Here is a 10,327-nt window from a genome sequence, read left to right on the forward strand (position 1 = left end):
TGCCAAATCGGCTAACAGTATCCGTTAGGCCATTCATGTATGCAGTAAAATGATTTGCTAACGTGTTGTTACACACCTCTGGTATACACCACGTATTGTTTCACGATCTGTAGATGACTCTGTAACCGGACTGTAAGGAAATTTTAGATCCGATTACAACCTGTGGTCTATATTCCTTAGGAATGGTGCCAATGTAGTATTGAGTGTAAGGCTTTTCTAGTCTAGAACACTAAATCAATCTGGTTTCTTATGTCCATGACACATCTGGTACTGCGTGTGCAGACTGCATGTTCACTTTCACACGACGTAGGTGTTTGGATGGCAACGGCCTTGCCGCAGTGGATACACCGGTTCCCGTACGATCACCGAAGTTAAACGCTGTCGGGCGTGGTCGTCACTTGGATGGGTGACCACCCAGGCCGCCATGAGCTGTTGACATTTTTCGGGGTGCACTCAGCTTAGTGATGCTAATTGAGGAGCTACTCGACCGAATAATAGCGGCTTCGGTCAAAATTACCATCATAACGACCGGGAGAGCGGTGTGCTGACCACACGCCCCTCCTATCCGCATCCTCAACTGAGGATGACACGGCGGTCGGATGGTCCCGATGGGCCGCTTGTGGCCTGAGGACGGACTGCTTTTAGGTGTTTGGAGCCCACACCGATTCACATAGAGGAGGCTTTTTACTTTTTTATTTTCATTATTTCTTTTCCTTGGTCATAATGTTTAGCACTGTGGCATTAGTTTTTGTACGGGGGACGTTCTTTAAGTAATACAACACATTTTTTTCTGAAAGCAGGTTTTTTTCGGAATTCCAATACACCACATAATTTCCTACTCTTATGGCTGCAATATCCTACTTTTCAAAATAATTTCTGTTCAGCGCGATGGCCTTACTCTACCTTACTGGGAGGGCTTGTAGGCCCGCATGGTAACACTCCAGTGATCGAAATTGGAGCCAACTTCTTGCTGTATTACTAACCTCCCCATCATCTGCTTCCCGCGGAGTGCATCCTTCATTGGGTCAAACAGATGGAAGTCAGAAGGTGCGAGATCTGGGCTGTAAGGTGGATGAGGAAGAACACTCCAATGAAGTTCCGTATATTCCTCTCGCGTACGCAGACTTGTGTGACTCCTTGAGTTCTCGTAACGAAGGAGAAGTTCGTTTGTATTTTTGTGGTGACGAACTCGCTGAAGTCGTTTCTTAAATTTCCTGGGGTATTACACTACTGGACATTAAAATTGCTACACCAAGAAGAAATGCAGATGATAAACGGGTATTCATTGGACAAATATATTATACTAGAACTGACATGTGATTACATTTTCACACAATTTGGGTGCATAGATCCTGAGAAATCAGTACCCAGAACAACCACCTCTGATCATAATAACGGCCTTGATACGCCTGGTCATTGAGTCAAACAGAGCTTGGATGGCGTGTACAGGCACAGTTGCCCATGCAGCTTCAACACGAAATCACAGTTCATCAAGAGTAATGACTGACGTATTGTGACGAGCCAGTTGCTCGGCCACCATTGACCAGACGTTTTCAATTGGTGAGTGATCTGGAGAATGTGCTGGCCAGGGCAGCAGTCGAACATTTTCTGTATCCAGAAAGGCATGCGATCGTGCATTATCCTGCTGAAATGTAGGGTTTCGCAGGGATCGAATGGAGGGTAGAGCCACGGGTCGTAACACATCTGAAATGTAACGTCCACTGTTCAAAGTGCCGTCAATGCGAACAAGAGGTGACCGAGACGTGTAACCAATGGCACCCCATACCTTCACGCCGGGTGATACGCCAGTATGGCGATGACGAATACACGCTTCCAATGTGCGTTCACCGCGATGTCGCCAAACACGGATGTGACCATCATGATGCTGTAAACAGAACCTGGATTCACCCGAAAAAATGACGTTTTGCCATTCGTGCACCCAGGTTCGTCGTTTAGTACACCATCGCAGGCGCTCCTGTCTGTGATGCAGCGTCAAGGATAACGGCAGCCATGGTCTCCGAGCTGATAGTCCATGCTGCTGCAAACGTCATCGAACTGTTCGTGCAGATGGTTGATGTCTTGCAAACGTCTCCATCTATTGACTCAGGGATCGAGCCGTGGCTGCACGATCCGTTACAGCCATGCAGATAAGATGCCTGTCATCTTGGCTGCTAGTGATACGAGGCCGTTGGGATCCAGCACGGCGTTCCGTATTACCCTCCTAAACCCACCGATTCCATATTCTGGTAACAGTCATTGGATCTCGACCAACGCGAGCAGCAATGTCGCGATACGATAAACCGCAATCGCGATAGGCTACAATCCGACCTTTATCAAAGACGGAAACGTGATGGTGATGGATTTCTCCTCGTTACACGAAGCACCACAACAACGTTTCACCAGGCAACGCCGGTCAACTGCTGTCTGTGTATGAGAAATCGGTTGGAAACTTTCCTCATGTCAGCTGGTTGTAGGTGTCGCCACAGGCGCCACCCTTGTATGAATGCTCTGAAAAGCTAGTCATTTGCATATCACAGCATCTTCTTCCTGTCGGTTAAATTTCGCGTCGGTAGCACGTCATCTTCGTGGTGTAGCAATTTTAATGGCCAGTAGTGTATTTTATTTATTTGCTGCTACCATTTACAAATGGCCCGCCATCCGATTACTAAGACACGTCGTATTTTCACAATATGGAATTGTACATGTTCAGAATGTGAAACTTACTTGATGTTTCTTATTTGTAAAATGAATTAGTAATACTGCAGCTTTAAATACTAATAGACTTAAAACTAATTAAGACATGAAAATCTTAAAATTAATAACCATTAATAGAAGATAGAAATATAGGGAGCTGGAAAGAAGCTATGACATATTATCAACTTCACGACATACTACAAACTCAGAAAAAATTTCTAAAATAACAAGAATCTTGCATTTAAGAAGGAGATATAGAAGATAATAGAGAAGTCTTATATTACATATGGGTCTGTATATTAATCTCGCTATTTGCATCTGTTTCAGCATCTGAGTGTGCTTTTTGTCTGTGTCTGTGTCATTCCAAGTATCCTCTTCCCGTGTTTGTGTGTTGCTCTTATTTGTGTATGTGTTTGTTGTTGTTTGTATATTTCGTGTAACGTACGTGACACATTATCTGTTATGTTATTCAGTAAGCTCCAATCATCCGGCTTTGTTAAATTTGCCCTATGTTGTCATACTCAGTTCGGGGTCGTATGTATGTGAGTCTATCACAGTGTAAAGTGACATGTTTAGGACTTCAAAGTTATACCAGAGTGTGCATAGGTGTTCGGCTGAGACCAAACCGATGGAAGTGTTCTGGATATGGACCATGGCATGTGACGAAATGGACCATATCATGTTTTAGCGTCATTCGTTCCTTGATGTTCCTTGAAATCCCATTCTCTCTGCCAGGTATCCTTTCGCCAGCGGTTTTGTTGGTGCCTTTCTGTGATGCCGCGCGGGCTAGAAGCGCGGTCCGAGGCGCCTTGTCACGGTCCGTGCGGATTCCCCCGTCGGAGGTTCGAGTCCTCCTTCGGGCATGGGTCTGTGTGTTGTCCATAACGAAAGTTAGTTTAAGTTAGATTAAGTACTGTGTAGGCTTAGGGACCGATGACCTCAGCAGTTAGGTCCCTTAAGACCTTAACACATATTTCCAAAATTTTCTGTGATGTCCTTTCCTATAATTTCAAATATCTTGACGCGTCTGCCTTTCTTCAACCAGTACGCTGCTGCTCTTTAAAGGCAATACACTGCAGAGTTGATAGTTGTACCTTGAGGGAGGACATCAAACAGAATAACCCTTCAGAGTCCCAGAAGACTGTCACCATGACTTGACCGGCTGAGAGACCGGCTTTCATCTTTCATCGGAGGAGAAGTGCTGTGGCGCCATTCCATGGATTGCTGTTTTGTTGCTGGTTCGAAGTTACGAGCACGTGTTTCATCGTCTGTGACGATGTTCGACAAAAAATTGTCACGATAAGCCTCGTAAATGCAAGAAGTTCAGCACAGGGTGGTCTTTCCTTGCTCTTTACGGTCTTCTGTTAGGTGGCGAGGACCCCAGCGCGCACACACATTTGAGTACCCCACGTGGTGGACGAGTGTATCAGCACTAACAACAGAGACGTTCAGTTGTGCAAAGAGGTATTTTATTGTGATATGTCGATCACCTGAATGAGAGTGTCTGCACGTTCCAACGCTGCAGTATTCACAGATGCGTGCGGCCGGCCTATACGCGAGAAACTGGACAGGTTTGTGCGACCTTATTGGGTTGATGACAGACGCCTCGCTCGGAGACTCACCGTGAGTTTGTTCACTGCCAGGTCTCCGTAGACCTCCTGGAAGCGCCTATGAATATCTGCAACGCACTGGTTTTTCTCCAAAGGAAAGTCAATGACAGCTCTCTGCTTGGAAAGCACCTCTGTTACGGACACCATTTTAAAGTTTACATACAGCGCCAGCATCTGATGGAACTTCGTGAAACTATAGGGACTGAAGGGGGAATATTCCACAGTGTCCCTCAAAATAATCCGCATTTTTCAACCAAAACTGGCCGAGGAAGAAAACTAAGTGTTATATTACACACAACTTTCTGCTTCCCTATAGGTCTTTATAAATAGATTTGTACCGGTTTGTTATAATTAAAGTATAGCTACTCACAGAGGTCCACTGTGTGCTATAATTATCGTAGGACAGCCAAACGTGGTAGACATTCTGATCCATTAACGTGGAACCGATTTAAGCCTGGAATATATTCCAGTTTTGGCCACAAGGTGCAAATCTGGCTCTTTGAACGCTAGAAAGAAGACTAGAAATATTTCCATATGTAATATGTTACTTACGGGACGTAAACAGAAAAGATTAAACAAGTGAGAAAGGCTTAATGTTGATTTCATTATTAATAGCTGCTTACACAGTTTGTTCAATATGGGTTCAAATGGCTCTGAGCACTATGGGACTCAACTGCTGAGGTCATTAGTCCCCTAGAACTTAGAACTAGTTAAACCTAACTAACCTAAGGACATCACAAACATCCATGCCCGAGGCAGGATTCGAACCTGCGACCGTAGCGGTCTTGCGGTTCCAGACTGCAGCGCCTTTAACCGCACGGCCACTTCGGCCGGCTGTTCAATATGAGCACCGTAGACGTCGACAATACCAGATTTGCACGTGGTGGCCAAAATTAATTTCTCTCCAGCGTAAATCGGTTCCGCATTAACGCTTTAGCATATCGTCCAAGTTTCGCCGCCACAGAATAATTACGTTCCACAATGGGTTTCGGTAGTTAGGTGCACTTTAATTATAAGCAAGCGGTACTAACTGTGTCCCTGTGTGATGTTGCAGCTGATTGTTAAAGCTAAACAGGTGGGAAACATCTGAAGCCATATACCAGAAGAGACAATTAGGCCATTTCTTTCTTATGACAATCACGGGTCGACAATCCGACTACGAAAATAATTCAAGTGAATCATTTTGTGTGTGGGGGGAAGGGGGAGGTAGGGGGTAAAGAAGCCATTTCCTTGCTTAAGCACCGAATGGCATCATCATATTTTTTGTCAGTTGTTATATATTCTTCAGTGACCTACAAGTAGCCAGTGAGCGCATATAGTCGCTACATCACGACTTTCTTTCCCTGTCCTCTTATCTGTTACCTTTTCTTCTCTAAAGTGTACTGCGTTTAGTTTGAGGAATGGGCACACCCTTACTGACAGTTCCTAGCGCGCGATAAGTTATTACATCACGTTTATAAACACACTGAGGTGACAAAAAGCGTGGAATACCTCCTAATATCGCGTCGAACCTCCTTTTGCCGGTGTGGTATGGACTCAAAATCAATTGGAACCTCAGCAGGAATACTGAGCCATGCTTCCTCTATACCCGTACATAACTGCAAAAGTGTTGCTCGTGCAGGAGTTTGTACACGGACTGACCTTTCGATTATGTTCCATAAATGTTCGATAGGATTCATGTCGGGCGATCTGGGTGGTCAGATCATTCCCTCAAGCCATTTGCGAACAATTGTGGCCCACTGACATGGCGTAATGTCATTCATAAAAATTCCATCGTTTTTTTTTGGGAACATGAAGTAATGGCTTCCAAGTATCTGAACATAACCATTTCCAGCCAATGATTTGTTAAGTTGGACCAGAGTACCTAGTCAATTCCATGTAAACTCAGCCCATACAATTATGGAACCACCACGAGCTTGCATAATGCCTTGTTGACAACTACGGTCCATAGCTTCGTGGAGTCTAAGCCACACCCGCACCGTACCACCAGCTCTTACCAATTAAAATATGGACTCATCTGACTGGGCCACAATTTTCCCGTCGTCCAACTAATATGGTCACAGCTCAGAATAGACGTTGCATATGATGTCGCGGGTTTAGCAAACGCACTCACGAAGGTCGTCTGCTGCCGTTGCCCATTGACGCCACATTTCGTTGCACTGTCCTAACGCATACTTTCTTCGTGCGTCCCACATTGATTTCTCCTGTTATTTGACACATTGTTGATGGTCTGTTAGCACTGAAAACTCCAGCCAAACACCGCTGCTCTCGGTCGTTAAGTGGGGTAATGCCCGGAATTTGGTATTGTCGGCACACTCTTGACACTGTGGATCTCGGAATATTTAATTCCCTAAATATTTCTGCAATGGAATGTCCCGTGCGTATAGCTCCAACCGCCATTACGCGTTCAAAATGTGTTAATTCCCCTCGTGCGGCCATAACATCGGAAACCTTTCCACTTGAAACACCTGAGTACAAATGACAGCTTCGCAAATGTACTGACCTTTTATACCTAGTGTACGCCATACTACAGCCATCTGTAAATGTGTATATCGCTATTCCATGACTTTTGCCACCTCAGTGTATATGATTCTGGCCATTAAAATCGTAATACCATGAAGACGACGCGCAAAAAATTCAAATTGGCAACAAATTTATTACTCCTTTGAATATAGAAATGGTTAACACTTCAATACAACCACGCAACGCAGATAGGAGTAACACCTTCCAAGTTCTATATAGAAGGAAAGATTATGCACATGGATTCACATTCATTTACCGCAGTTGAATGTTGTTTCTTTTTATTCTCTAGAAGGCAGTGTTTTGCTTCACTAAAAGGAGAAATGTCTACCAGCACTTGTCGGTATTCGACTGTAGCGGTTTTAACGTCCTGCAATATTGCTGCTCGCCTTGATCGAATTCCACGATAGTCATCCGAATATAAAATTGATGGAATTAGGAGTGTCATATTCAACACCATGCAGGGCCTCAGCGTCTCTGCTTGAGTAGCGCCCGAGAGGACAGACATACCATTCGGTCGGCAGCGCTGGTTCGTATAGCCACGTCACCTATCTTGGTTCAGGATTTGGGCTTGTTTGCTAAAAGGCAAGCGTTCTCGCGGACAATGCGACCACGTTTGTCGCACCACTGAGTGCTAGCACGGCGATTGTTGTCTACCTACACTGGTGCGCCCAACGATAGCAGTGGAAAAATAGTTCCAATAGCTCTGAGCACTATGGGACTTAACATCTAAGGTCGTCAGTCCCCAAGAACTTAGAACTACTTAAACCTAACTAACCTAAGGACATCACACACATCCATGCCCGAAGCAGGATTCGAACCTGTGACCGCAGCGGTCGCGCAGTTCCAGACTGAAGCACCTAGAACCGCTCGGCCACATCGGCCGGCGATAGCAGTGGACATAGGAGTGGCATCACATCTCCTTTTCAGACAAATCCGGGTTCTGCATACAGCATTATTATAGATTTATTCGTGTGAGGAGGAAAATTAACGTTGTCATATTGGATTCGTACTCTTCATTTGGGCCCAGCACCAGCAGTGGTGGTTGAGCTTAGTCTTGGTATAGCTTAGTAGAGCGTACACCGGCTCATGGTTGATCTGGTACTTGTTTCTGTGCCGTTTCGGGAACAACAACCTAAGCCGTCTTCCATCTGTCAGCTGCCCAAACTCATTTCTATTATATTTTGCGTTTTATATGCTCGTCTTCTCAAGAACAAGTGGGAAATTAGCCTGCCAATAGACTAAATGAATTTCAAAAATCAGAGAAACAAGATACTGATGCTGAACAGCGAACTACACTAATGGTTAACAATCAGAGATCGAGATTATATGCAGGTCTGGTTCTTTCCCTGTTTCGAAAAATTACTCAGATCCGTTAGTCTGTATAAAGAGGTCCCAGTTACATAATAATATTAATAATGATGAGAATTAATTCAGTCGATCAAAAACTTTTCTGTGTAACGTAGGTACGATCCTCTCACTGTTAGAAGAAATGAATAATCCAAAATTTTCTGGAACTGCAGCACAATAACTGATTGACTAACCCATTGTAACAGACCTATCACAAAACTGATGAATCATAAAGCTGAGCAAGTCACCTTCCTTCTAGATGTTGCTGAACCCAACACACGTAATTTTCCTATCACTTTCAGTGAGATGATGACCATGTACATGGATCTGGCACTTGAGGCTAAGGCTACGTTGAAGTAGACGTCTGAACACGTTAGAGCCTGTGATAACACCTGACACCGGCTTTACACCAAAATAACAGTGAAGAGTCTAAAAACCCTAAAACTGCATCCTTCGCACTTTTGGGAACAGCATAAAGTAAGCATTGGATTCTCGAAAAAACGTATTTAACTTAGTGATAACTTGTTGCTTACACCGCTATCATTATATGAATAACATGGAAAAGTGAGTGGGCCAATAAATAGCAATAATAATAATAATGAATCAAGAGGAATTCGTTGTGCGGAAAACGTATCACATTGGCGGTGATTTTTAAATAAACAGTGGAAGTTTAACTGAAATTGTTTTTTAGAAATAATGAAGTAAGAATCACAAGTATCTGAAGCATAAACTCTTAGATAAACTTCAGTTGTCTGGCATATAACTGTACAGTCATGATCTAAAACTGCATATCCCACCACAGAAAAGAGATATTCCACGTAGAAATTATGTTTACGCAGGCAACGACGTCACTGAAAATTGTGTATTATGTAACTGATATACAGGTGTACTCTTGTATGTTTTCCGTACATTACGAAGTATGTGTAGCCTGAGTGTCAAAACAAAATGTTGCATGAAAATTTAATTCACCTTCGTTAATAATGTTGTACAGCTGAATTAATATTGACTGCTCACCAATTCAGCCATAGTGCTGACAGATCCAAAACAATCATTCACATTTATCACTGAAGCTGAACATTATCGTGTTGTTCACGGTATCTGTCCGCGAAATGTTGCGGTGTCTCTTTCATTCCACTGCACACGGCCTACACGCGCGCGCGCGAGCGCGCACACACACACACACACACACAAACAAATATTGTTACTATGGAGACAACTAACAATAATTAATTGCCCCTTTTAGAACCTCTGTGACCTAGTGCTCACCAACACTGTAACATTCAGTTTCTTTTGTTTTACCCGCCCTCCTAGTTTTTCTGCGGGTTTAATGCTGACATTTTCTTTGGCTTCTCTTAAGTCCCGTAATATTTCTGTCAGGTGGTCGCCCAGGCGCCCAAAATCACAGGAAGAAAAAAGTTTTATACTGGACGGTGATCCACGACGGTCCTCACGAGTCATTGTGTGACTGGACGGACAGATAGTCACTCAGCCCGTGCTTTTGCTTATGGAGTCTGTGATACGTCCGTAATAAAACCTTATCGAAGGCGCTTGCAGACACTAGAGAAACTAACAGTTACTCGAGAAATAATTACAGAGAAGAACTTTCTCGGTGAGTGTATGTGTCTTTTAACATGTGAAAATTGGGAGTCACGGACCAGCAACACGAGCTGCTAGCAACTAATTCGACTGGCGAGGTGATGAAGAGTCCGAGCTGGCCAGTCAGATGCATGGGGACGTCCATTAATAGCTTTTGCTGAACGCTAGGTTTGAGATCCTACTAGTGTGTGACACTAGGAAGTTAGGCTTCGTTAGAAATACTTGTCCGCTAGTCATCGTGCGTGGCATTTCAGTGGTTGCACGTCTTTGCTTTGGACCTAATCGATGTGTGCTGACGAGAGTCATAGCTGGTAGTCAGCTGTTCCCGTCATAGAGGCTGCCCTATTAGGGGGCACCAGGCGCATCGCCCAAAGGCGGGCTGACCGCGTGTCTCAGAGAAGGAACAGAAACCTAGCAAAAGCGGTAATCAGAGATTTGCTAAAATAACGGGTGTGTTATTGTTTCTGTTTTATTACTCTGTACGATGTAAAGATGTCAACCGTTCCGTAATTATATTTTGTAATGGGTAACAAACCAATTAGATGTGGTCCCAAATA

General features: G+C 44.1%; 1 pseudogene; it reads left to right on the top strand.

The window, feature by feature from the left end:
• The first annotated feature begins 320 nt into the window (after positions 1-320).
• Positions 321-438, top strand: LOC124556941 (annotated as a pseudogene).
• Positions 439-10,327: the final 9,889 nt, after the last annotated feature.

The sequence above is a fragment of the Schistocerca americana genome, chromosome X, assembly GCF_021461395.2.
Source record: "Schistocerca americana isolate TAMUIC-IGC-003095 chromosome X, iqSchAmer2.1, whole genome shotgun sequence".
Classification (NCBI taxonomy): domain Eukaryota; kingdom Metazoa; phylum Arthropoda; class Insecta; order Orthoptera; family Acrididae; genus Schistocerca; species Schistocerca americana.